Source organism: Pelobates fuscus, chromosome 2 (genome assembly GCF_036172605.1).
Source record: "Pelobates fuscus isolate aPelFus1 chromosome 2, aPelFus1.pri, whole genome shotgun sequence".
NCBI classification, from domain to species: domain Eukaryota; kingdom Metazoa; phylum Chordata; class Amphibia; order Anura; family Pelobatidae; genus Pelobates; species Pelobates fuscus.
The window spans coordinates 64,832,420-64,856,731 of NC_086318.1; the positions used below are offsets into that span (position 1 = coordinate 64,832,420).

Consider the following 24,312-nt stretch of genomic DNA (forward strand, 5'->3'; position numbering starts at 1 on the left):
TAAATTTATATATTATATTAAATAGTTAAACCAAGATAGAGAGCTTTGCAAGCTCTCTCCATCCACCCTTTGCATCCGAAGTCAGAGCATAATGCATGTAGGAATCAGCCCGGCTAGCTCAGTCGGTAGAGCATGAGACTCTTAATCTCAGGGTCGTGGGTTCGAGCCCCACGTTGGGCGAGATATGTAATTTTATGTCTCCTTTATTGAAAAAAATAAAAAAAGAAGGAAGGTGCTTACGTTTGGCCTAGGGAATCATAAAAGTCACCATATATTAGAGCAGATTGTATATTTGAAAAACATAGAAGGTGAAGAAACAGGAGTGTAGTTCTTTGGAAAAGTGTGTCAAGCAATTTAATTGTTGTAAGACGATTGAGGAATTCTTACAAAACATTTTAGTAGAGGGAGATTTTAAAATCTAACCATAAACCAGTGGACACAACCTAGCAGGGGAACATGTTAACAAAATGCTACCTTAGAATATAAGGAATTAAGTCATATTATTTCCATAAGAGCAATGAAGCCATTGTTTAAGAAGTCAACTTTATATGGTTCAGTGGAGCTAAATCTCACCTTCCAACATAAGCAACTAGGGTCTATGATCTCTTTCACCATCAGGCCAGGAGAAATGAAACAATCCAAAAGGGGTAGGTTTTCAATGCTAATCACATGTTACTGGACACAGTCTAACTGAATACAATCTAAATTAAACCCCACTGTCAGACAAAAGCTACTATGGCCCATCATTTCCTTCACCATTTCTAATTGTTTTACGACTCTAGAAATGCAGACTTGGAGACTTCTCGTTATGATCCAAAAAGGGGAGATTTTCAAATCTTATCACCTGGACAGAAACTAAGGGATTAAAATCAAAACTAGATCTCACTGTGGAACAAGAGCTACTATGGCCCATTATATCCTTCACTGTTTCTGATTGTTTTACGAGTCTAGGAATGCCAACCTGGAGACGTTTCATTACAGGGTGGATTGCTTGAATCTTATAGGGTAAAGTGATATGATTTTTCTCTTGTTTAAGAAGGTAAATTTTATATCATACATTAAGATAGAGAGCTTTGCGAGTTCCCTCTTTCCCTCTGTCCACCCTTTGCTTCCGCAAAGCTCTCTCGGAATGCAGACTTGAAGACTTTTCATTACAGGGTGAGTTCTATAGGGTAAAGTGATCTGATTTTTCTCTTGTTTAAGAAGGTAAATTTATATATTATATTAAATAGTTAAACCAAGATAGAGAGCTTTGCAAGCTCTCTCCATCCACCCTTTGCATCCGAAGTCAGAGCATAATGCATGTAGGAATCAGCCCGGCTAGCTCAGTCGGTAGAGCATGAGACTCTTAATCTCAGGGTCGTGGGTTCGAGCCCCACGTTGGGCGAGATATGTAATTTTATGTCTCCTTTATTGAAAAAAAATAAAAAAAGAAGGAAGGTGCTTACGTTTGGCCTAGGGAATCATAAAAGTCACCATATATTAGAGCAGATTGTATATTTGAAAAACATAGAAGGTGAAGAAACAGGAGTGTAGTTCTTTGGAAAAGTGTGTCAAGCAATTTAATTGTTGTAAGACGATTGAGGAATTCTTACAAAACATTTTAGTAGAGGGAGATTTTCAAATCTAACCATAAACCAGTGGACACAACCTAGCAGGGGAACATGTTAACAAAATGCTACCTTAGAATATAAGGAATTAAGTCATATTATTTCCATAAGAGCAATGAAGCCATTGTTTAAGAAGTCAACTTTATATGGTTCAGTGGAGCTAAATCTCACCTTCCAACATAAGCAACTAGGGTCTATGATCTCTTTCACCATCAGGCCAGGAGAAATGAAACAATCCAAAAGGGGTAGGTTTTCAATGCTAATCACATGTTACTGGACACAGTCTAACTGAATACAATCTAAATTAAACCCCACTGTCAGACAAGAGCTACTATGGCCCATCATTTCCTTCACCATTTCTAATTGTTTTACGACTCTAGAAATGCAGACTTGGAGACTTCTCGTTATGATCCAAAAAGGGGAGATTTTCAAATCTTATCACCTGGACAGAAACTAAGGGATTAAAATCAAAACTAGATCTCACTGTGGAACAAGAGCTACTATGGCCCATTATATCCTTCACTGTTTCTGATTGTTTTACGAGTCTAGGAATTCCAACCTGGAGACGTTTCATTACAGGGTGGATTGCTTGAATCTTATAGGGTAAAGTGATATGATTTTTCTCTTGTTTAAGAAGGTAAATTTTATATCATACATTAAGATAGAGAGCTTTGCGAGTTCCCTCTTTCCCTCTGTCCACCCTTTGCTTCCGCAAAGCTCTCTCGGAATGCAGACTTGAAGACTTTTCATTACAGGGCGAGTTCTATAGGGTAAAGTGATCTGATTTTTCTCTTGTTTAAGAAGGTAAATTTATATATTATATTAAATAGTTAAACCAAGATAGAGAGCTTTGCAAGCTCTCTCCATCCACCCTTTGCATCCGAAGTCAGAGCATAATGCATGTAGGAATCAGCCCGGCTAGCTCAGTCGGTAGAGCATGAGACTCTTAATCTCAGGGTCGTGGGTTTGAGCCCCACGTTGGGCGAGATATGTAATTTTATGTCTCCTTTATTGAAAAAAATAAAAAAAGAAGGAAGGTGCTTACGTTTGGCCTAGGGAATCATAAAAGTCACCATATATTAGAGCAGATTGTATATTTGAAAAACATAGAAGGTGAAGAAACAGGAGTGTAGTTCTTTGGAAAAGTGTGTCAAGCAATTTAATTGTTGTAAGACGATTGAGGAATTCTTACAAAACATTTTAGTAGAGGGAGATTTTAAAATCTAACCATAAACCAGTGGACACAACCTAGCAGGGGAACATGTTAACAAAATGCTACCTTAGAATATAAGGAATTAAGTCATATTATTTCCATAAGAGCAATGAAGCCATTGTTTAAGAAGTCAACTTTATATGGTTCAGTGGAGCTAAATCTCACCTTCCAACATAAGCAACTAGGGTCTATGATCTCTTTCACCATCAGGCCAGGAGAAATGAAACAATCCAAAAGGGGTAGGTTTTCAATGCTAATCACATGTTACTGGACACAGTCTAACTGAATACAATCTAAATTAAACCCCACTGTCAGACAAGAGCTACTATGGCCCATCATTTCCTTCACCATTTCTAATTGTTTTACGACTCTAGAAATGCAGACTTGGAGACTTCTCGTTATGATCCAAAAAGGGGAGATTTTCAAATCTTATCACCTGGACAGAAACTAAGGGATTAAAATCAAAACTAGATCTCACTGTGGAACAAGAGCTACTATGGCCCATTATATCCTTCACTGTTTCTGATTGTTTTACGAGTCTAGGAATGCCAACCTGGAGACGTTTCATTACAGGGTGGATTGCTTGAATCTTATAGGGTAAAGTGATATGATTTTTCTCTTGTTTAAGAAGGTAAATTTTATATCATACATTAAGATAGAGAGCTTTGCGAGTTCCCTCTTTCCCTCTGTCCACCCTTTGCTTCCGCAAAGCTCTCTCGGAATGCAGACTTGAAGACTTTTCATTACAGGGTGAGTTCTATAGGGTAAAGTGATCTGATTTTTCTCTTGTTTAAGAAGGTAAATTTATATATTATATTAAATAGTTAAACCAAGATAGAGAGCTTTGCAAGCTCTCTCCATCCACCCTTTGCATCCGAAGTCAGAGCATAATGCATGTAGGAATCAGCCCGGCTAGCTCAGTCGGTAGAGCATGAGACTCTTAATCTCAGGGTCGTGGGTTCGAGCCCCACGTTGGGCGAGATATGTAATTTTATGTCTCCTTTATTGAAAAAAAATAAAAAAAGAAGGAAGGTGCTTACGTTTGGTCTAGGGAATCATAAAAGTCACCATATATTAGAGCAGATTGTATATTTGAAAAACATAGAAGGTGAAGAAACAGGAGTGTAGTTCTTTGGAAAAGTGTGTCAAGCAATTTAATTGTTGTAAGACGATTGAGGAATTCTTACAAAACATTTTAGTAGAGGGAGATTTTAAAATCTAACCATAAACCAGTGGACACAACCTAGCAGGGGAACATGTTAACAAAATGCTACCTTAGAATATAAGGAATTAAGTCATATTATTTCCATAAGAGCAATGAAGCCATTGTTTAAGAAGTCAACTTTATATGGTTCAGTGGAGCTAAATCTCACCTTCCAACATAAGCAACTAGGGTCTATGATCTCTTTCACCATCAGGCCAGGAGAAATGAAACAATCCAAAAGGGGTAGGTTTTCAATGCTAATCACATGTTACTGGACACAGTCTAACTGAATACAATCTAAATTAAACCCCACTGTCAGACAAGAGCTACTATGGCCCATCATTTCCTTCACCATTTCTAATTGTTTTACGACTCTAGAAATGCAGACTTGGAGACTTCTCGTTATGATCCAAAAAGGGGAGATTTTCAAATCTTATCACCTGGACAGAAACTAAGGGATTAAAATCAAAACTAGATCTCACTGTGGAACAAGAGCTACTATGGCCCATTATATCCTTCACTGTTTCTGATTGTTTTACGAGTCTAGGAATGCCAACCTGGAGACGTTTCATTACAGGGTGGATTGCTTGAATCTTATAGGGTAAAGTGATATGATTTTTCTCTTGTTTAAGAAGGTAAATTTTATATCATACATTAAGATAGAGAGCTTTGCGAGTTCCCTCTTTCCATCTGTCCACCCTTTGCTTCCGCAAAGCTCTCTCGGAATGCAGACTTGAAGACTTTTCATTACAGGGTGAGTTCTATAGGGTAAAGTGATCTGATTTTTCTCTTGTTTAAGAAGGTAAATTTATATATTATATTAAATAGTTAAACCAAGATAGAGAGCTTTGCAAGCTCTCTCCATCCACCCTTTGCATCCGAAGTCAGAGCATAATGCATGTAGGAATCAGCCCGGCTAGCTCAGTCGGTAAAGCATGAGACTCTTAATCTCAGGGTCGTGGGTTCGAGCCCCACGTTGGGCGAGATATGTAATTTTATGTTTCCTTTATTGAAAAAAATAAAAAAAAGAAGGAAGGTGCTTACGTTTGGCCTAGGGAATCATAAAAGTCACCATATATTAGAGCAGATTGTATATTTGAAAAACATAGAAGGTGAAGAAACAGGAGTGTAGTTCTTTGGAAAAGTGTGTCAAGCAATTTAATTGTTGTAAGACGATTGAGGAATTCTTACAAAACATTTTAGTAGAGGGAGATTTTCAAATCTAACCATAAACCAGTGGACACAACCTAGCAGGGGAACATGTTAACAAAATGCTACCTTAGAATATAAGGAATTAAGTCATATTATTTCCATAAGAGCAATGAAGCCATTGTTTAAGAAGTCAACTTTATATGGTTCAGTGGAGCTAAATCTCACCTTCCAACATAAGCAACTAGGGTCTATGATCTCTTTCACCATCAGGCCAGGAGAAATGAAACAATCCAAAAGGGGTAGGTTTTCAATGCTAATCACATGTTACTGGACACAGTCTAACTGAATACAATCTAAATTAAACCCCACTGTCAGACAAGAGCTACTATGGCCCATCATTTCCTTCACCATTTCTAATTGTTTTACGACTCTAGAAATGCAGACTTGGAGACTTCTCGTTATGATCCAAAAAGGGGAGATTTTCAAATCTTATCACCTGGACAGAAACTAAGGGATTAAAATCAAAACTAGATCTCACTGTGGAACAAGAGCTACTATGGCCCATTATATCCTTCACTGTTTCTGATTGTTTTACGAGTCTAGGAATGCCAACCTGGAGACGTTTCATTACAGGGTGGATTGCTTGAATCTTATAGGGTAAAGTGATATGATTTTTCTCTTGTTTAAGAAGGTAAATTTTATATCATACATTAAGATAGAGAGCTTTGCGAGTTCCCTCTTTCCCTCTGTCCACCCTTTGCTTCCGCAAAGCTCTCTCGGAATGCAGACTTGAAGACTTTTCATTACAGGGTGAGTTCTATAGGGTAAAGTGATCTGATTTTTCTCTTGTTTAAGAAGGTAAATTTATATATTATATTAAATAGTTAAACCAAGATAGAGAGCTTTGCAAGCTCTCTCCATCCACCCTTTGCATCCGAAGTCAGAGCATAATGCATGTAGGAATCAGCCCGGCTAGCTCAGTCGGTAGAGCATGAGACTCTTAATCTCAGGGTCGTGGGTTCGAGCCCCACGTTGGGCGAGATATGTAATTTTATGTCTCCTTTATTGAAAAAAAATAAAAAAAGAAGGAAGGTGCTTACGTTTGGCCTAGGGAATCATAAAAGTCACCATATATTAGAGCAGATTGTATATTTGAAAAACATAGAAGGTGAAGAAACAGGAGTGTAGTTCTTTGGAAAAGTGTGTCAAGCAATTTAATTGTTGTAAGACGATTGAGGAATTCTTACAAAACATTTTAGTAGAGGGAGATTTTCAAATCTAACCATAAACCAGTGGACACAACCTAGCAGGGGAACATGTTAACAAAATGCTACCTTAGAATATAAGGAATTAAGTCATATTATTTCCATAAGAGCAATGAAGCCATTGTTTAAGAAGTCAACTTTATATGGTTCAGTGGAGCTAAATCTCACCTTCCAACATAAGCAACTAGGGTCTATGATCTCTTTCACCATCAGGCCAGGAGAAATGAAACAATCCAAAAGGGGTAGGTTTTCAATGCTAATCACATGTTACTGGACACAGTCTAACTGAATACAATCTAAATTAAACCCCACTGTCAGACAAGAGCTACTATGGCCCATCATTTCCTTCACCATTTCTAATTGTTTTACGACTCTAGAAATGCAGACTTGGAGACTTCTCGTTATGATCCAAAAAGGGGAGATTTTCAAATCTTATCACCTGGACAGAAACTAAGGGATTAAAATCAAAACTAGATCTCACTGTGGAACAAGAGCTACTATGGCCCATTATATCCTTCACTGTTTCTGATTGTTTTACGAGTCTAGGAATGCCAACCTGGAGACGTTTCATTACAGGGTGGATTGCTTGAATCTTATAGGGTAAAGTGATATGATTTTTCTCTTGTTTAAGAAGGTAAATTTTATATCATACATTAAGATAGAGAGCTTTGCGAGTTCCCTCTTTCCCTCTGTCCACCCTTTGCTTCCGCAAAGCTCTCTCGGAATGCAGACTTGAAGACTTTTCATTACAGGGTGAGTTCTATAGGGTAAAGTGATCTGATTTTTCTCTTGTTTAAGAAGGTAAATTTATATATTATATTAAATAGTTAAACCAAGATAGAGAGCTTTGCAAGCTCTCTCCATCCACCCTTTGCATCCGAAGTCAGAGCATAATGCATGTAGGAATCAGCCCGGCTAGCTCAGTCGGTAAAGCATGAGACTCTTAATCTCAGGGTCGTGGGTTCGAGCCCCACGTTGGGCGAGATATGTAATTTTATGTTTCCTTTATTGAAAAAAATAAAAAAAGAAGGAAGGTGCTTACGTTTGGCCTAGGGAATCATAAAAGTCACCATATATTAGAGCAGATTGTATATTTGAAAAACATAGAAGGTGAAGAAACAGGAGTGTAGTTCTTTGGAAAAGTGTGTCAAGCAATTTAATTGTTGTAAGACGATTGAGGAATTCTTACAAAACATTTTAGTAGAGGGAGATTTTCAAATCTAACCATAAACCAGTGGACACAACCTAGCAGGGGAACATGTTAACAAAATGCTACCTTAGAATATAAGGAATTAAGTCATATTATTTCCATAAGAGCAATGAAGCCATTGTTTAAGAAGTCAACTTTATATGGTTCAGTGGAGCTAAATCTCACCTTCCAACATAAGCAACTAGGGTCTATGATCTCTTTCACCATCAGGCCAGGAGAAATGAAACAATCCAAAAGGGGTAGGTTTTCAATGCTAATCACATGTTACTGGACACAGTCTAACTGAATACAATCTAAATTAAACCCCACTGTCAGACAAGAGCTACTATGGCCCATCATTTCCTTCACCATTTCTAATTGTTTTACGACTCTAGAAATGCAGACTTGGAGACTTCTCGTTATGATCCAAAAAGGGGAGATTTTCAAATCTTATCACCTGGACAGAAACTAAGGGATTAAAATCAAAACTAGATCTCACTGTGGAACAAGAGCTACTATGGCCCATTATATCCTTCACTGTTTCTGATTGTTTTACGAGTCTAGGAATTCCAACCTGGAGACGTTTCATTACAGGGTGGATTGCTTGAATCTTATAGGGTAAAGTGATATGATTTTTCTCTTGTTTAAGAAGGTAAATTTTATATCATACATTAAGATAGAGAGCTTTGCGAGTTCCCTCTTTCCCTCTGTCCACCCTTTGCTTCCGCAAAGCTCTCTCGGAATGCAGACTTGAAGACTTTTCATTACAGGGCGAGTTCTATAGGGTAAAGTGATCTGATTTTTCTCTTGTTTAAGAAGGTAAATTTATATATTATATTAAATAGTTAAACCAAGATAGAGAGCTTTGCAAGCTCTCTCCATCCACCCTTTGCATCCGAAGTCAGAGCATAATGCATGTAGGAATCAGCCCGGCTAGCTCAGTCGGTAGAGCATGAGACTCTTAATCTCAGGGTCGTGGGTTTAAGCCCCACGTTGGGCGAGATATGTAATTTTATGTCTCCTTTATTGAAAAAAATAAAAAAAGAAGGAAGGTGCTTACGTTTGGCCTAGGGAATCATAAAAGTCACCATATATTAGAGCAGATTGTATATTTGAAAAACATAGAAGGTGAAGAAACAGGAGTGTAGTTCTTTGGAAAAGTGTGTCAAGCAATTTAATTGTTGTAAGACGATTGAGGAATTCTTACAAAACATTTTAGTAGAGGGAGATTTTAAAATCTAACCATAAACCAGTGGACACAACCTAGCAGGGGAACATGTTAACAAAATGCTACCTTAGAATATAAGGAATTAAGTCATATTATTTCCATAAGAGCAATGAAGCCATTGTTTAAGAAGTCAACTTTATATGGTTCAGTGGAGCTAAATCTCACCTTCCAACATAAGCAACTAGGGTCTATGATCTCTTTCACCATCAGGCCAGGAGAAATGAAACAATCCAAAAGGGGTAGGTTTTCAATGCTAATCACATGTTACTGGACACAGTCTAACTGAATACAATCTAAATTAAACCCCACTGTCAGACAAGAGCTACTATGGCCCATCATTTCCTTCACCATTTCTAATTGTTTTACGACTCTAGAAATGCAGACTTGGAGACTTCTCGTTATGATCCAAAAAGGGGAGATTTTCAAATCTTATCACCTGGACAGAAACTAAGGGATTAAAATCAAAACTAGATCTCACTGTGGAACAAGAGCTACTATGGCCCATTATATCCTTCACTGTTTCTGATTGTTTTACGAGTCTAGGAATGCCAACCTGGAGACGTTTCATTACAGGGTGGATTGCTTGAATCTTATAGGGTAAAGTGATATGATTTTTCTCTTGTTTAAGAAGGTAAATTTTATATCATACATTAAGATAGAGAGCTTTGCGAGTTCCCTCTTTCCCTCTGTCCACCCTTTGCTTCCGCAAAGCTCTCTCGGAATGCAGACTTGAAGACTTTTCATTACAGGGTGAGTTCTATAGGGTAAAGTGATCTGATTTTTCTCTTGTTTAAGAAGGTAAATTTATATATTATATTAAATAGTTAAACCAAGATAGAGAGCTTTGGAAGCTCTCTCCATCCACCCTTTGCATCCGAAGTAAGAGCATAATGCATGTAGGAATCAGCCCGGCTAGCTCAGTCGGTAGAGCATGAGACTCTTAATCTCAGGGTCGTGGGTTCGAGCCCCACGTTGGGCGAGATATGTGATTTTATGTCTCCTTTATTGAAAAAAATAAAAAAAGAAGGAAGGTGCTTACGTTTGGCCTAGGGAATCATAAAAGTCACCATATATTAGAGCAGATTGTATATTTGAAAAACATAGAAGGTGAAGAAACAGGAGTGTAGTTCTTTGGAAAAGTGTGTCAAGCAATTTAATTGTTGTAAGACGATTGAGGAATTCTTACAAAACATTTTAGTAGAGGGAGATTTTCAAATCTAACCATAAACCAGTGGACACAACCTAGCAGGGGAACATGTTAACAAAATGCTACCTTAGAATATAAGGAATTAAGTCATATTATTTCCATAAGAGCAATGAAGCCATTGTTTAAGAAGTCAACTTTATATGGTTCAGTGGAGCTAAATCTCACCTTCCAACATAAGCAACTAGGGTCTATGATCTCTTTCACCATCAGGCCAGGAGAAATGAAACAATCCAAAAGGGGTAGGTTTTCAATGCTAATCACATGTTACTGGACACAGTCTAACTGAATACAATCTAAATTAAACCCCACTGTCAGACAAGAGCTACTATGGCCCATCATTTCCTTCACCATTTCTAATTGTTTTACGACTCTAGAAATGCAGACTTGGAGACTTCTCGTTATGATCCAAAAAGGGGAGATTTTCAAATCTTATCACCTGGACAGAAACTAAGGGATTAAAATCAAAACTAGATCTCACTGTGGAACAAGAGCTACTATGGCCCATTATATCCTTCTGTCAGGATCGGGACAGGGATCCAACACGCAGAGTACAAACAGTAGCCAGATACGTATACCGGACCTTAGAATGGCCGGACTAACGTAAGTAGTACAGTATAGAATGGTCAAAGACAAGCCGAGGTCGAGGGTAACAGAAGACAGGTAAGCGAGAGACAAGCCGAATCAAGGGTAACAGAGATAAGCAGAGTAAGGTAAACAAGCCGGGTCAAAACCAAAAGGGATAATAGAATACACAAGCACTGAGTGACTAGAACAAGCTAGAACCACGACAGGGCAATGAGCTAATGAAAGAAGCTCTGTTAAATACCCTGTTCAGAGCAGTAACCACGCCTCCAAGGCGTCCTGATTGGTCCTGCAGCCATTGACTGACAGGTTGTTCCGGGGGAGTGTCCTGATGACTACTTCCTGCCTAGATGCTGTAAAAGGCAGTCACTCCCTCGCGGCCGGCCTAGCATGACCGGATAGACCGCGGGGAAGGGAGCCATCAGACCGTCTGGATGGGGGAACAGCTAAGTCTCTACCTCTTTCGGAGGTAGAGACCACAGGTACCCTGACAGTAGCCCCCCTCTCAGATACGCCCACCGGGCGGAATGAACCGGGACGAGATGGGAAGCGAGAGTGATACGCCCTGCGGAGACGGGGAGCATGAACATCCTCCTGAGGTACCCAACTCCTCTCCTCAGGACCATATCCCTTCCAATCAACCAGATATTGTACTCTCCCCCGGGAGATTCGAGAATCAATAATAGAGTTAACCTCATACTCCTCCTGACCCTCCACCTGAACGGGGCGAGGAGGGGCTATTGTGGAGGAAAATCTGTTACATATGAGTGGTTTCAGCAATGAAACGTGAAACGAGTTCGGGATGCGTAAGGTATTAGGAAGAGCTAAACGATACGCAACTGGATTGATACGGGTCAGCACCCTGTAGGGTCCAATATAACGAGGAGCGAACTTCATGGAGGGCACTTTTAAACGGATGTTCCTCGTGCTCAGCCATACCCTATCACCTGGAACAAAGACCGGAGCCGCCCTTCTACGTTTATCAGCGTGTTTCTTGACCAACATAGAGTTGTGCACAAGGATTTGTCGAGTTTGATCCCACAACTTCCTCAAATTGGCAACATGAACATCAACCGACGGCACCCCCTGGGAAGGGGAATCCGAAGGAAGAATAGACGGATGAAAACCATAATTCATGAAGAAGGGGCTTGAATGAGTAGAATCGCAAACGAGATTGTTGTGTGCAAACTCCGCCCAAGGAATCAAACCGACCCAATCATCCTGGTGTTCAGAAACAAAGCATCGTAAATATTGTTCGATTTTCTGGTTGGTACGTTCAGCAGCTCCGTTAGACTGAGGATGATAGGCAGAAGAAAAGTTTAATTTAATACCAAGTTGAGAGCAGAAGGACCTCCAAAAGCGGGAAACAAATTGGGAGCCTCTGTCCGATACAATTTGAGAGGGTATCCCATGTAGGCGAAAAATCTCCTTAGCGAATATCTCTGCCAATTCGGGAGAAGACGGGAGTTTAGGCAGGGGAATGAAGTGTGCCATCTTAGTAAACCTGTCAACCACGGTGAGGATAACAGTCTGTCTTTTAGAGATAGGTAGATCGACAATAAAGTCCATGGCCAAACAGGACCATGGTTTTTCTGGAACCTCCAAGGGGTGCAGGAATCCACATGGAAGCGTATGGGGTTGTTTGGTTTTAGTACAAACTTCACATGCAGCGATGAACTCCTCAATATCCCTCCGCAAAGCAGGCCACCAGAAGTCCTTAGAGATCAACGCGTAAGTTTTGCGAATACCAGGATGTCCCGCCATCTTGCTATTATGTAAACACTGTAAAAGTTCCAGTTGAAGAGCAGGAGGAACGAAATGACGGCCCGCAGGAGTCTGTTTAGGTGCTAGATGTTGCAACTTAATGATCTCGGCCAGTAATGGAGAATGAATCCTGAGATTCGTATTAGCAATGATATTGCATTTCGGAACTATAGAAGAAAGAACTGGTTCAGGTACAGTAGAAGGTTCATATTGGCGAGATAATGCATCGGCTTTAGAGTTTTTAGAACCAGGTCTGTAAGTCAGTACATAATTGAAGTGAGTCAGGAATAAGGACCAACGAGCTTGTCTAGAGGATAAGCGCTTAGCCTCCCCAATATAGGACAAGTTTTTGTGGTCCGTCAAAATCGTAATAGGGTGTAGGGTCCCCTCCAACAAATGTCTCCACTCCTTTAAGGCTTTAATGACTGCTAACAGTTCCCTTTCCCCGATGTCATATCTGCTCTCAGGCCCAGAAAATTTCTTAGAGAAAAAACCACAAGGGTGTAACGGTTTATCCACCCCTAACCTTTGAGACAGAACAGCCCCAACTGCTGTCTCAGAGGCATCGACCTCGAGCAAGAAAGGCAGAGTCGTATCAGGATGGACTAGAATGGGAGCCGAGGCAAAAAGTTCCTTGAGAGTCTTGAAAGCACCAAGAGCTTCCTTAGACCAGAACTTAGTATCAGCCCCTTGTTTGGTCATATTGGTAATAGGCGCAATGATAGAGGAGTATCCTTTAATGAAGCGCCTATAGTAGTTGGAAAAACCAATAAACCTTTGGATAGCCTTGAGTCCTTTGGGCAAGGGCCAGTCTAAAATAGATTGGAGTTTTACAGGATCCATTTTAAAACCCTCCCCAGAAATCACGTATCCAAGAAAGTCTACCTGAGACTGATCAAAACTGCACTTTTCCAATTTGCAATATAGACCATGTTGCAGCAGCTTGTGTAATACCTTTCTGACCTGTCTATGGTGAGTCTCAATCTCCTTAGAGTGTATTAGTATGTCGTCCAGGTAAACAATAACACAATCATGCTGAAACTCCCTAAGTACCTCATTAATCAAATCTTGAAATACTGCAGGAGCATTGCATAGTCCAAATGGCATAACAGTGTATTCGTAATGGCCATACCGGGTATTGAATGCCGTCATCCACTCGTGACCTTGCTGGATTCTCACCAAATTGTAAGCCCCTCTGAGATCTAACTTGGTGAAGATTTTGGAGCCCTTAAGACGATCAAATAACTCGGTAATCAGTGGGATAGGATAGGCATTTCTGACAGTTATTTTATTCAAGCCTCGGTAATCGATACAAGGTCTCAACGTGCCATCCTTCTTCTTAATGAAAAAGAACCCAGCCCCGGCCGGAGAAGAAGACCTCCTGATGAATCCCTTTTCTAAATTCTCCCGAATATACTCCTCTAGAACCGAGTTTTCCTGAACAGACAAAGGATATACATGGCCCCTCGGAGGCATAGTGCCGGGTAGCAGCTTAATCTTACAGTCAAATGACCTGTGTGGAGGCAAAGAATCGGCATTCTTCTTGTCAAACACTGCCCTTAAGTCTAGGTAAAGGTCTGGTATTTGTCTTTCTGTGGACTGAGTAGGATTCTCCGGTATGTTAATATTAGCTAATGGAGATACCTTGCACAAACACCGATCCTGGCAGCCCTGGCCCCACGAGAGTATCTCTCCTAACTCCCAATCGATAATAGGGTTATGTTTTTTCAACCATGGGTACCCCAGAACTATGGGAACGGAAGGAGACGAAATGAGCAGAAGAGATAAATTCTCCACGTGTAGGATACCAACATTTAAATCAATGGGTACGGTCTCACGAAAGATAACAGGGTCTAGTAGTGGTCTACCATCTATGGCCTCAACGGCCAAAGGTGTCTCCCTTAGCTGGGATGGAAAATTGTTCTTACTAGCAAAGGCTTGGTCGATAAAATTCTCAGCAGCACCGGAATCTATCAATGCCATAGCCCTTACTACTTCCTTCCCCCAAGTTAAGGAAACTGGTAGCAGAAGCCTGTGATCCTTATAATTAGGAGTAGAGGACAAAATAGAAACACCCAAGGCCTGTCCTCTAGAGGGACTTAGGTGCGAGCGTTTCCCGGGCGGTTAGAACAGTTCGAGAGTAAATGACCCTTGGCTCCACAATATATACACAAACCCTCTCTTCTCCTGTGCTGTCTTTCCTCCTCAGAGAGGCGGGTATACCCTATCTGCATAGGTTCAGTAAGCAAAGATATCGTGGAGTCAGGACTTGGAAAAGCAGGAGCTAACCTAAAAGAAGGTCTCTGGTTCCTCTCTCGAGTGTTCTGTCTCTCTCTTAAACGTTCATCTATACGAGAGATGAACGAAATTAAATCCTCTAAATTCACAGGGAGTTCTCTGGTAGCAACCTCATCAAGGATTACATCAGATAGGCCATTCAAAAATACATCCATATACGCCTGCTCATTCCACTTGATTTCTGCCGCCAGAGACCTGAACTCTAGTGCATAATCCACCAGTGTTCGGTTCTCCTGTCTCAGGCGCAACAGTAATCTGGCTGCATTAACCTTTCTACCTGGAGGGTCAAATGTTCTTCTAAAAGCAGCTACAAATGCGTTATAGTTATAAACTAATGGGTTATCGTTCTCCCATAGTGGGTTGGCCCATCTCAGAGCTTTCTCAATGAGTAGGGTGATAATAAATCCTACTTTTGCCCTATCTGTAGGATAAGAGCGAGGTTGCAATTCAAAGTGGATACTAATTTGGTTTAAAAAACCACGACACTTCTCAGGAGCCCCACCATAGCGTACTGGGGGGGTAATGCGAGAAGAAGCACCCACTGTGGTTACCTCTAGACCTGAACAAACAGGAGAAACAGGGGTATTACGTATCTCCTCTGGTGGGTTATTGGCACAAGCTAATAGAGCCTGTAGCGCAAGCGCCATCTGATCCATTCTGTGATCCATGGCTTCAAACCTAGGATCAGGAGCAGCCAGCTGACTGTTTGTACTTGCAGGATCCATTGGCCCTGTCGTAATGTCAGGATCGGGACAGGGATCCAACACGCAGAGTACAAACAGTAGCCAGATACGTATACCGGACCTTAGAATGGCCGGACTAACGTAAGTAGTACAGTATAGAATGGTCAAAGACAAGCCGAGGTCGAGGGTAACAGAAGACAGGTAAGCGAGAGACAAGCCGAATCAAGGGTAACAGAGATAAGCAGAGTAAGGTAAACAAGCCGGGTCAAAACCAAAAGGGATAATAGAATACACAAGCACTGAGTGACTAGAACAAGCTAGAACCACGACAGGGCAATGAGCTAATGAAAGAAGCTCTGTTAAATACCCTGTTCAGAGCAGTAACCACGCCTCCAAGGCGTCCTGATTGGTCCTGCAGCCATTGACTGACAGGTTGTTCCGGGGGAGTGTCCTGATGACTACTTCCTGCCTAGATGCTGTAAAAGGCAGTCACTCCCTCGCGGCCGGCCTAGCATGACCGGATAGACCGCGGGGAAGGGAGCCATCAGACCGTCTGGATGGGGGAACAGCTAAGTCTCTACCTCTTTCGGAGGTAGAGACCACAGGTACCCTGACACCTTCACTGTTTCTGATTGTTTTACGAGTCTAGGAATGCCAACCTGGAGACGTTTCATTACAGGGTGGATTGCTTGAATCTTATAGGGTAAAGTGATATGATTTTTCTCTTGTTTAAGAAGGTAAATTTTATATCATACATTAAGATAGAGAGCTTTGCGAGTTCCCTCTTTCCCTCTGTCCACCCTTTGCTTCCGCAAAGCTCTCTCGGAATGCAGACTTGAAGACTTTTCATTACAGGGTGAGTTCTATAGGGTAAAGTGATCTGATTTTTCTCTTGTTTAAGAAGGTAAATTTATATATTATATTAAATAGTTAAACCAAGATAGAGAGCTTTGCAAGCTCTCTCCATCCACCCTTTGCATCCGAAGTCAGAGCATAATGCATTTAGGAATCAGCCCGGCTAGCTCAGTCGGTAAAGCATGAGACTCTTAATCTCAGGGTCGTGGGTTCGAGCCCCACGTTGGGCGAGATATGTAATTTTATGTTTCCTTTATTGAAAAAAATAAAAAAAGAAGGAAGGTGCTTACGTTTGGCCTAGGGAATCATAAAAGTCACCATATATTAGAGCAGATTGTATATTTGAAAAACATAGAAGGTGAAGAAACAGGAGTGTAGTTCTTTGGAAAAGTGTGTCAAGCAATTTAATTGTTGTAAGACGATTGAGGAATTCTTACAAAACATTTTAGTAGAGGGAGATTTTCAAATCTAACCATAAACCAGTGGACACAACCTAGCAGGGGAACATGTTAACAAAATGCTACCTTAGAATATAAGGAATTAAGTCATATTATTTCCATAAGAGCAATGAAGCCATTGTTTAAGAAGTCAACTTTATATGGTTCAGTGGAGCTAAATCTCACCTTCCAACATAAGCAACTAGGGTCTATGATCTCTTTCACCATCAGGCCAGGAGAAATGAAACAATCCAAAAGGGGTAGGTTTTCAATGCTAATCACATGTTACTGGACACAGTCTAACTGAATACAATCTAAATTAAACCCCACTGTCAGACAAGAGCTACTATGGCCCATCATTTCCTTCACCATTTCTAATTGTTTTACGACTCTAGAAATGCAGACTTGGAGACTTCTCGTTATGATCCAAAAAGGGGAGATTTTCAAATCTTATCACCTGGACAGAAACTAAGGGATTAAAATCAAAACTAGATCTCACTGTGGAACAAGAGCTACTATGGCCCATTATATCCTTCACTGTTTCTGATTGTTTTACGAGTCTAGGAATTCCAACCTGGAGACGTTTCATTACAGGGTGGATTGCTTGAATCTTATAGGGTAAAGTGATATGATTTTTCTCTTGTTTAAGAAGGTAAATTTTATATCATACATTAAGATAGAGAGCTTTGCGAGTTCCCTCTTTCCCTCTGTCCACCCTTTGCTTCCGCAAAGCTCTCTCGGAATGCAGACTTGAAGACTTTTCATTACAGGGCGAGTTCTATAGGGTAAAGTGATCTGATTTTTCTCTTGTTTAAGAAGGTAAATTTATATATTATATTAAATAGTTAAACCAAGATAGAGAGCTTTGCAAGCTCTCTCCATCCACCCTTTGCATCCGAAGTCAGAGCATAATGCATGTAGGAATCAGCCCGGCTAGCTCAGTCGGTAGAGCATGAGACTCTTAATCTCAGGGTCGTGGGTTTGAGCCCCACGTTGGGCGAGATATGTAATTTTATGTCTCCTTTATTGAAAAAAATAAAAAAAGAAGGAAGGTGCTTACGTTTGGCCTAGGGAATCATAAAAGTCACCATATATTAGAGCAGATTGTATATTTGAAAAACATAGAAGGTGAAGAAACAGGAGTGTAGTTCTTTGGAAAAGTGTGTCAAGCAATTTAATTGTTGTAAGACGATTGAGGAATTCTTACAAAACATTTTAGTAGAGGGAGATTTTAAAATCTAACCATAAACCAGTGGACACAACCTAGCAGGGGAACATGTTAACAAAATGCTACCTTAGAATATAAGGAATTAAGTCATATTATTTCCATAAGAGCAATGAAGCCATTGTTTAAGAAGTCAACTTTATATGGTTCCGTGGAGCTAAATCTCACCTTCCAACATAAGCAACTAGGGTCTATGATCTCTTTCACCATCAGGCCAGGAGAAATGAAACAATCCAAAAGGGGTAGGTTTTCAATGCTAATCACATGTTACTGGACACAGTCTAACTGAATACAATCTAAATTAAACCCCACTGTCAGACAAGAGCTACTATGGCCCATCATTTCCTTCACCATTTCTAATTGTTTTACGACTCTAGAAATGCAGACTTGGAGACTTCTCGTTATGATCCAAAAAGGGGAGATTTTCAAATCTTATCACCTGGACAGAAACTAAGGGATTAAAATCAAAACTAGATCTCACTGTGGAACAAGAGCTACTATGGCCCATTATATCCTTCACTGTTTCTGATTGTTTTACGAGTCTAGGAATGCCAACATGGAGACGTTTCATTACAGCCCGGCTAGCTCAGTCGGTAGAGCATGAGACTCTTAATCTCAGGGTCGTGGGTTCGAGCCCCACGTTGGGCGAGATATGTAATTTTATGTCTCCTTCATTGAAAAAAAATAAAAAAAGAAGGAAGGTGCTTACGTTTGGCCTAGGGAATCATAAAAGTCACCATATATTAGAGCAGATTGTATATTTGAAAAACATAGAAGGTGAAGAAACAGGAGTGTAGTTCTTTGGAAAAGTGTGTCAAGCAATTTAATTGTTGTAAGACGATTGAGGAATTCTTACAAAACATTTTAGTAGAGGGAGATTTTCAAATCTAACCATAAACCAGTGGACACAACCTAGCAGGGGAACATGTTAACAAAATGCTACCTTAGAATATAAGGAATTAAGTCATATTATTTCCATAAGAGCAATGAAGCCATTGTTTAAGAAGTCAACTTTATATGGTTCAGTGGAGCTAAATCTCACCTTCCAACATAAGCAACTAGGGTCTATGATCTCTTTCACCATCAGGCCAGGAGAAATGAAACAATCCAAAAGGGGTAGGTTTTCAATGCTAATCACATGTTACTGGACACAGTCTAACTGAATACAATCTAAATTAAACCCCACTGTCAGACAAGAGCTACTATGGCCCATCATTTCCTTCACCATTTCTAATTGTTTTACGACTCTAGAAATGCAGACTTGGAGACTTCTCGTTATGATCCAAAAAGGGGAGATTTTCAAATCTTATCACCTGGACAGAAACTAAGGGATTAAAATCAAAACTAGATCTCACTGTGGAACAAGAGCTACTATGGCCCATTATATCCTTCACTGTTTCTGATTGTTTTACGAGTCTAGGAATGCCAACCTGGAGACGTTTCATTACAGGGTGGATTGCTTGAATCTTATAGGGTAAAGTGATATGATTTTTCTCTTGTTTAAGAAGGTAAATTTTATATCATACATTAAGATAGAGAGCTTTGCGAGTTCCCTCTTTCCCTCTGTCCACCCTTTGCTTCCGCAAAGCTCTCTCGGAATGCAGACTTGAAGACTTTTCATTACAGGGTGAGTTCTATAGGGTAAAGTGATCTGATTTTTCTCTTGTTTAAGAAGGTAAATTTATATATTATATTAAATAGTTAAACCAAGATAGAGAGCTTTGCAAGCTCTCTCCATCCACCCTTTGCATCCGAAGTCAGAGCATAATGCATGTAGGAATCAGCCCGGCTAGCTCAGTCGGTAGAGCATGAGACTCTTAATCTCAGGGTCGTGGGTTCGAGCCCCACGTTGGGCGAGATATGTAATTTTATGTCTCCTTTATTGAAAAAAAATAAAAAAAGAAGGAAGGTGCTTACGTTTGGCCTAGGGAATCATAAAAGTCACCATATATTAGAGCAGATTGTATATTTGAAAAACATAGAAGGTGAAGAAACAGGAGTGTAGTTCTTTGGAAAAGTGTGTCAAGCAATTTAATTGTTGTAAGACGATTGAGGAATTCTTACAAAACATTTTAGTAGAGGGAGATTTTCAAATCTAACCATAAACCAGTGGACACAACCTAGCAGGGGAACATGTTAACAAAATGCTACCTTAGAATATAAGGAATTAAGTCATATTATTTCCATAAGAGCAATGAAGCCATTGTTTAAGAAGTCAACTTTATATGGTTCAGTGGAGCTAAATCTCACCTTCCAACATAAGCAACTAGGGTCTATGATCTCTTTCACCATCAGGCCAGGAGAAATGAAACAATCCAAAAGGGGTAGGTTTTCAATGCTAATCACATGTTACTGGACACAGTCTAACTGAATACAATCTAAATTAAACCCCACTGTCAGACAAGAGCTACTATGGCCCATCATTTCCTTCACCATTTCTAATTGTTTTACGACTCTAGAAATGCAGACTTGGAGACTTCTCGTTATGATCCAAAAAGGGGAGATTTTCAAATCTTATCACCTGGACAGAAACTAAGGGATTAAAATCAAAACTAGATCTCACTGTGGAACAAGAGCTACTATGGCCCATTATATCCTTCACTGTTTCTGATTGTTTTACGAGTCTAGGAATGCCAACCTGGAGACGTTTCATTACAGGGTGGATTGCTTGAATCTTATAGGGTAAAGTGATATGATTTTTCTCTTCTTTAAGAAGGTAAATTTTATATCATACATTAAGATAGAGAGCTTTGCGAGTTCCCTCTTTCCCTCTGTCCACCCTTTGCTTCCGCAAAGCTCTCTCGGAATGCAGACTTGAAGACTTTTCATTACAGGGTGAGTTCTATAGGGTAAAGTGATCTGATTTTTCTCTTGTTTAAGAAGGGAAATTTATATATTATATTAAATAGTTAAACCAAGATAGAGAGCTTTGCAAGCTCTCTCCATCCACCCTTTGCATCCGAAGTCAGAGCATAATGCATGTAGGAATCAGCCCGGCTAGCTCAGTCGGTAAAGCATGAGACTCTTAATCTCAGGGTCGTGGGTTCGAGCCCCACGTTGGGCGAGATATGTAATTTTATGTTTCCTTTATTGAAAAAAATAAAAAAAGAAGGAAGGTGCTTACGTTTGACCTAGGGAATCATAAAAGTCACCATATATTAGAGCAGATTGTATATTTGAAAAACATAGAAGGTGAAGAAACAGGAGTGTAGTTCTTTGGAAAAGTGTGTCAAGCAATTTAATTGTTGTAAGACGATTGAGGAATTCTTACAAAACATTTTAGTAGAGGGAGATTTTCAAATCTAACCATAAACCAGTGGACACAACCTAGCAGGGGAACATGTTAACAAAATGCTACCTTAGAATATAAGGAATTAAGTCATATTATTTCCATAAGAGCAATGAAGCCATTGTTTAAGAAGTCAACTTTATATGGTTCAGTGGAGCTAAATCTCACCTTCCAACATAAGCAACTAGGGTCTATGATCTCTTTCACCATCAGGCCAGGAGAAATGAAACAATCCAAAAGGGGTAGGTTTTCAATGCTAATCACATGTTACTGGACACAGTCTAACTGAATACAATCTAAATTAAACCCCACTGTCAGACAAGAGCTACTATGGCCCATCATTTCCTTCACCATTTCTAATTGTTTTACGACTCTAGAAATGCAGACTTGGAGACTTCTCGTTATGATCCAAAAAGGGGAGATTTTCAAATCTTATCACCTGGACAGAAACTAAGGGATTAAAATCAAAACTAGATCTCACTGTGGAACAAGAGCTACTATGGCCCATTATATCCTTCACTGTTTCTGATTGTTTTACGAGTCTAGGAATGCCAACCTGGAGACGTTTCATTACAGGGTGGATTGCTTGAATCTGATAGGGTAAAGTGATATGATTTTTCTCTTGTTTAAGAAGGTAAATTTTATATCATACATTAAGATAGAGAGCTTTGCGAGTTCCCTCTTTCCCTCTGTCCACCCTTTGCTTCCGCAAAGCTCTCTCGGAATGCAGACTTGAAGACTTTTCATTACAGGGTGAGTTCTATAGGGTAAAGTGATCTGATTTTTCTCTTGTTTAAGAAGGTAAATTTATATATTATATTAAATAGTTAAACCAAGATAGAGAGCTTTGCAAGCTCTCTCCATCCACCCTTTGCATCCGAAGTCAGAGCATAATGCATGTAGGAATCAGCCCGGCTAGCTCAGTCGGTAAAGCATGAGACTCTTAATCTCAGGGTCGTGGGTTCGAGCCCCACGTTGGGCGAGATATGTAATTTTATGTTTCCTTTATTGAAAAAAATAAAAAAAAGAAGGAAGGTGCTTACGTTTGGCCTAGGGAATCATAAAAGTCACCATATATTAGAGCAGATTGTATATTTGAAAAACATAGAAGGTGAAGAAACAGGAGTGTAGTTCTTTGGAAAAGTGTGTCAAGCAATTTAATTGTTGTAAGACGATTGAGGAATTCTTACAAAACATTTTAGTAGAGGGAGATTTTCAAATCTAACCATAAACCAGTGGACACAACCTAGCAGGGGAACATGTTAACAAAATGCTACCTTAGAATATAAGGAATTAAGTCATATTATTTCCATAAGAGCAATGAAGCCATTGTTTAAGAAGTCAACTTTATATGGTTCAGTGGAGCTAAATCTCACCTTCCAACATAAGCAACTAGGGTCTATGATCTCTTTCACCATCAGGCCAGGAGAAATGAAACAATCCAAAAGGGGTAGGTTTTCAATGCTAATCACATGTTACTGGACACAGTCTAACTGAATACAATCTAAATTAAACCCCACTGTCAGACAAGAGCTACTATGGCCCATCATTTCCTTCACCATTTCTAATTGTTTTACGACTCTAGAAATGCAGACTTGGAGACTTCTCGTTATGATCCAAAAAGGGGAGATTTTCAAATCTTATCACCTGGACAGAAACTAAGGGATTAAAATCAAAACTAGATCTCACTGTGGAACAAGAGCTACTATGGCCCATTATATCCTTCACTGTTTCTGATTGTTTTACGAGTCTAGGAATGCCAACCTGGAGACGTTTCATTACAGGGTGGATTGCTTGAATCTTATAGGGTAAAGTGATATGATTTTTCTCTTGTTTAAGAAGGTAAATTTTATATCATACATTAAGATAGAGAGCTTTGCGAGTTCCCTCTTTCCCTCTGTCCACCCTTTGCTTCCGCAAAGCTCTCTCGGAATGCAGACTTGAAGACTTTTCATTACAGGGTGAGTTCTATAGGGTAAAGTGATCTGATTTTTCTCTTGTTTAAGAAGGTAAATTTATATATTATATTAAATAGTTAAACCAAGATAGAGAGCTTTGCAAGCTCTCTCCATCCACCCTTTGCATCCGAAGTCAGAGCATAATGCATGTAGGAATCAGCCCGGCTAGCTCAGTCGGTAGAGCATGAGACTCTTAATCTCAGGGTCGTGGGTTCGAGCCCCACGTTGGGCGAGATATGTAATTTTATGTCTCCTTTATTGAAAAAAAATAAAAAAAGAAGGAAGGTGCTTACGTTTGGCCTAGGGAATCATAAAAGTCACCATATATTAGAGCAGATTGTATATTTGAAAAACATAGAAGGTGAAGAAACAGGAGTGTAGTTCTTTGGAAAAGTGTGTCAAGCAATTTAATTGTTGTAAGACGATTGAGGAATTCTTACAAAACATTTTAGTAGAGGGAGATTTTCAAATCTAACCATAAACCAGTGGACACAACCTAGCAGGGGAACATGTTAACAAAATGCTACCTTAGAATATAAGGAATTAAGTCATATTATTTCCATAAGAGCAATGAAGCCATTGTTTAAGAAGTCAACTTTATATGGTTCAGTGGAGCTAAATCTCACCTTCCAACATAAGCAACTAGGGTCTATGATCTCTTTCACCATCAGGCCAGGAGAAATGAAACAATCCAAAAGGGGTAGGTTTTCAATGCTAATCACATGTTACTGGACACAGTCTAACTGAATACAATCTAAATTAAACCCCACTGTCAGACAAGAGCTACTATGGCCCATCATTTCCTTCACCATTTCTAATTGTTTTACGACTCTAGAAATGCAGACTTGGAGACTTCTCGTTATGATCCAAAAAGGGGAGATTTTCAAATCTTATCACCTGGACAGAAACTAAGGGATTAAAATCAAAACTAGATCTCACTGTGGAACAAGAGCTACTATGGCCCATTATATCCTTCACTGTTTCTGATTGTTTTACGAGTCTAGGAATGCCAACCTGGAGACGTTTCATTACAGGGTGGATTGCTTGAATCTTATAGGGTAAAGTGATATGATTTTTCTCTTGTTTAAGAAGGTAAATTTTATATCATACATTAAGATAGAGAGCTTTGCGAGTTCCCTCTTTCCCTCTGTCC

General features: G+C 39.8%; 16 non-coding genes across 16 annotated transcripts; all 16 read left to right on the plus strand.

Annotated features, from left to right (window-relative positions):
• The first annotated feature begins 107 nt into the window (after nucleotides 1–107).
• TRNAK-CUU (transfer RNA lysine (anticodon CUU)) lies at nucleotides 108–180 on the plus strand. Its single transcript has one exon. It is a non-coding gene; the product is annotated as a tRNA-Lys (tRNA).
• Nucleotides 181–1,314: 1,134 nt separating this feature from the next.
• TRNAK-CUU (transfer RNA lysine (anticodon CUU)) lies at nucleotides 1,315–1,387 on the plus strand. Its single transcript has one exon. It is a non-coding gene; the product is annotated as a tRNA-Lys (tRNA).
• A 1,135-nt stretch (nucleotides 1,388–2,522) lies between these two features.
• On the plus strand, nucleotides 2,523–2,595 carry TRNAK-CUU (transfer RNA lysine (anticodon CUU)). The gene has a single exon. It is a non-coding gene; the product is annotated as a tRNA-Lys (tRNA).
• Nucleotides 2,596–3,729: 1,134 nt separating this feature from the next.
• On the plus strand, nucleotides 3,730–3,802 carry TRNAK-CUU (transfer RNA lysine (anticodon CUU)). The gene has a single exon. It is a non-coding gene; the product is annotated as a tRNA-Lys (tRNA).
• A 1,135-nt stretch (nucleotides 3,803–4,937) lies between these two features.
• On the plus strand, nucleotides 4,938–5,010 carry TRNAK-CUU (transfer RNA lysine (anticodon CUU)). Its single transcript has one exon. It is a non-coding gene; the product is annotated as a tRNA-Lys (tRNA).
• A 1,135-nt stretch (nucleotides 5,011–6,145) lies between these two features.
• Nucleotides 6,146–6,218, plus strand: TRNAK-CUU (transfer RNA lysine (anticodon CUU)). Its single transcript has one exon. It is a non-coding gene; the product is annotated as a tRNA-Lys (tRNA).
• Nucleotides 6,219–7,353: 1,135 nt separating this feature from the next.
• On the plus strand, nucleotides 7,354–7,426 carry TRNAK-CUU (transfer RNA lysine (anticodon CUU)). The gene has a single exon. It is a non-coding gene; the product is annotated as a tRNA-Lys (tRNA).
• A 1,134-nt stretch (nucleotides 7,427–8,560) lies between these two features.
• On the plus strand, nucleotides 8,561–8,633 carry TRNAK-CUU (transfer RNA lysine (anticodon CUU)). Its single transcript has one exon. It is a non-coding gene; the product is annotated as a tRNA-Lys (tRNA).
• Nucleotides 8,634–9,767: 1,134 nt separating this feature from the next.
• TRNAK-CUU (transfer RNA lysine (anticodon CUU)) lies at nucleotides 9,768–9,840 on the plus strand. The gene has a single exon. It is a non-coding gene; the product is annotated as a tRNA-Lys (tRNA).
• Nucleotides 9,841–16,407: 6,567 nt separating this feature from the next.
• On the plus strand, nucleotides 16,408–16,480 carry TRNAK-CUU (transfer RNA lysine (anticodon CUU)). The gene has a single exon. It is a non-coding gene; the product is annotated as a tRNA-Lys (tRNA).
• A 1,134-nt stretch (nucleotides 16,481–17,614) lies between these two features.
• On the plus strand, nucleotides 17,615–17,687 carry TRNAK-CUU (transfer RNA lysine (anticodon CUU)). The gene has a single exon. It is a non-coding gene; the product is annotated as a tRNA-Lys (tRNA).
• Nucleotides 17,688–18,487: 800 nt separating this feature from the next.
• On the plus strand, nucleotides 18,488–18,560 carry TRNAK-CUU (transfer RNA lysine (anticodon CUU)). Its single transcript has one exon. It is a non-coding gene; the product is annotated as a tRNA-Lys (tRNA).
• A 1,135-nt stretch (nucleotides 18,561–19,695) lies between these two features.
• Nucleotides 19,696–19,768, plus strand: TRNAK-CUU (transfer RNA lysine (anticodon CUU)). The gene has a single exon. It is a non-coding gene; the product is annotated as a tRNA-Lys (tRNA).
• A 1,135-nt stretch (nucleotides 19,769–20,903) lies between these two features.
• Nucleotides 20,904–20,976, plus strand: TRNAK-CUU (transfer RNA lysine (anticodon CUU)). Its single transcript has one exon. It is a non-coding gene; the product is annotated as a tRNA-Lys (tRNA).
• A 1,134-nt stretch (nucleotides 20,977–22,110) lies between these two features.
• On the plus strand, nucleotides 22,111–22,183 carry TRNAK-CUU (transfer RNA lysine (anticodon CUU)). The gene has a single exon. It is a non-coding gene; the product is annotated as a tRNA-Lys (tRNA).
• A 1,135-nt stretch (nucleotides 22,184–23,318) lies between these two features.
• TRNAK-CUU (transfer RNA lysine (anticodon CUU)) lies at nucleotides 23,319–23,391 on the plus strand. The gene has a single exon. It is a non-coding gene; the product is annotated as a tRNA-Lys (tRNA).
• Nucleotides 23,392–24,312: the final 921 nt, after the last annotated feature.